We start from the raw sequence: 3,018 nt of genomic DNA, 5'->3' as shown, positions 1-3,018 counted from the left end.
CTATTAGTTAGGTATATGTAATTATAAATTAGGTTGTTTTATATTTTTGCTGAGAACTGTTTAGAATACCAGAATAGGGAGGATGGTGTAGGTTTAAGTTTATTATAAAGGCTTTATGGCTTTTCCTTTAATACCATGGTGGGCCAGTCACTAGTCAAAATGCCCGGGCTGATTTTTTTTGTCCCACTCCAGCCCTGGTTGGTAGTTATATACAGTCTGTATAAGTGTGGTTAATATAATAAACATTTGTAAGGAGACAGTTATTGTGAATTTACAGCAGTTACACAGTGATTAGTAATAAACAGAGCCAGTGAGAGTGAGTGCATTTAAGAAAGTGAGTGATTCAGGTGTGTCAGTTGGTTTGTCATCTGTTTTTGAGTGTGGGGGAGAGTTAGAATTTCTTGGTTTTAAAGCTAAGTTAGGAATATTTATAATGTAATTTCCAAAACTTGCATATGATCTGCAATTTGTAGCAGATCTACTGACTGTCACATAGCATCTGGAGCAGTCTCAAATGGAGGTCAGTCCACTACTGCCACCTGTGGCCAAGTGCCATAGCCTACTACTAGATTAACTCTTGACACATCTGCAGTAGAGGCTGAGTGGCTGCACTTACATCTGGATCATTCAAATCGACCCACAAACATGTTGAAAGATACGATGCCAGCAATGTGGATTGTCAGGACTAAAACCAGTCATTAAGCAAAGACAACAGGGATCATTTGTTTCTGCTTATTTAGCATGCACAACATTTGTAGTCGCCTTCCGTACAGGGGATGTCCACGCACAGTGTGTGGTACCACCTTCCGCAGAAGGTGCATACAATCTGTAAGAAAAATTAGATTGTCACAGTCATGCATCTAAAAAGTCTATGGATCACTCAATGTTTCCATGCATCCCTTAGTTGCTTCAGTGTCTTTAAAGTGCAGAGGCACACAGGTTACCTCAACTATAATTTTTCTGTTGGTGCATCAAACTGACATGTCACCCAGCAATATTGAAGTAACCCATTCAGAGTGCTTCAGGCTCTGGTATTGATTTGGTTATTTTACACACTCATCGGTTTCTGCACCTGAACTTCTCTCACCACAGGCATGGCATAGCTGGGAAAGGTCTTTGAAAACATATGCCAGAATGAGGATATACATATAAATGTATATCCTCATTCTCAAGGGCGACCGTGGCTCAGGGGGTTGGGAAGCGTATCTGTAACCGGAAGGTCACCGGTTCGATCCCCGGCTCTCTGTCCTGGTTGTTGTGTCCTTGGGCAAGACACTTCACCTACCGCCTACTGGTGTTGAGAGGGCAGATCTGTGGCTACAACCGTAGCTGCCTTCCACCAGTGTGTGAATGTGAGAGTGAATGAATAGTGGCATTGTAAAGCACTTTGGGTGCCTTGAAAAGTGCTATATAAATCCAATCCATTATTATTATTATTATTTTTAAATTATTAATGTATCATATATTTGTAAAATAGCTATTTATTTTGTTTTTGCTGTGAAATGATATACACAAAAGGAGTGGGGATTTGTAAAACTTCAAGTTTTAAGGTGAAAATACACAATTGCATGTCATGTAGTTGAAGGTTGTTTTTTTTTTTGTTGTTTTTTTGTTGTTTTTTGAAAGAACGGAAAACACTTAAAGTTCCAGATGTATTGTGCATGAAATGAATTCAAACGTGGCAATAGAGCCAGGTGCAGATGTGTGTCAAAAGTTAATCTGGCTGTAGGCTAGGCTATTTGCTGTTTTGTCAGTAGCGGCTCCTGAAAAGCAAGTCTACCACACATCTGTTTGACAAACGCCAGTTGATCTGCAACGCCAGTTAATCTGGAACACCGTTATCGTCACTCCCAAAACTCCGAACTTTCAAAACGGGCTGAAAGACTCAGCCTGGCTGCAGCTTGTTGTTATGTGAGCTTAAATCAATCATGTGATTTGGAGGTGCAGCGTCTCCGTGGACCCCAGAGGGTTAGTAACATATTAATTAACATATTAATTGCTTGGAAAATAAACTCATCCTGAAGATCAAGAATTCCCATCATGGAGAAGAAGAAAGCTGGATGCCAGAATCGCGGGTGCCTTGAAGGATGTTAGTCGTCTAACAGAGGCACAGAAGGGCATCATGAGATACGGGTCCTGGATGATGTAACAAAACAAAAACAAAAAAAGTCAACAGCAGAGGTTGAACGATTTAATGATTTAATTGATTGATTGATTGATTGATTGATTGATTGATTGATAATACTTTATTCATCCCGAGGGAAATTGGGTTAAGGCTGCCAGCCGTGCCAGCGCCATCTTACCCTTCCGACCATACATACATTACAAAACATCACATGGGGAAGACAGGTCAGAGAGGTATAACAATGGAAAATGCACCACATGAGGAAAGATAAGGAGAAAAAAATAACTCCCCCCAGACTGAGCTCCAACAGGGAGATCAGTTTGAGAACAGAAAAAAAAACACCTCCATTTGGTCTCCAAAGTCCCATTCAGGGTTTATTCTTAGCTGCATGCAAGAGTGGAAGAACAAATTTTTCCCCCAGTGGCCCTAATCCTCTTCCGTAGGACCGCCCTTCTTCATTCCACCAACCTTATTTAAACCCAGCAAAAACTGCAGTTAGACTCATATCTCCACGTAGTCCTTTGCTCCGTGTAAATCAGGTAGTCCTCTGGATTTGTCCTCGGTTTTGTGTGTGTATAGTTTTACTTTCCTTTGTCTTTGCGTCTTGCTTTGACTTTCTCGCACACAGCAAGTAAAGCGTTTTATGTGTGTATCACTTTTGAATAATGTGTTCTTGTGAATAAAGTAGGTTGTACTCTCATATAAGCGAGCAGAGAGTCGCTGTTGACAAGTTTCTGAAACGGGCTGCACCGTGTCCAGTGTCTTAGCTTCAGTGGGTGGGGCAGCTCCGGCTGTTGTTTCTGTATGTATGCACTCTCCTAAAAAAGTCACTTTTTCTTGATGCTTTAATCTAAAGTCTTTTGTTGTGTTTCCTGTATGTAACGCTGTAGCAG

The sequence above is a fragment of the Haplochromis burtoni genome, unplaced genomic scaffold, assembly GCF_018398535.1.
Source record: "Haplochromis burtoni strain Fernald_Lab_line unplaced genomic scaffold, NCSU_Asbu1 Contig_834, whole genome shotgun sequence".
Taxonomy (NCBI): Eukaryota; Metazoa; Chordata; class Actinopteri; order Cichliformes; family Cichlidae; genus Haplochromis; species Haplochromis burtoni.
Note: the sequence above shows the minus strand (reverse complement) of the source record.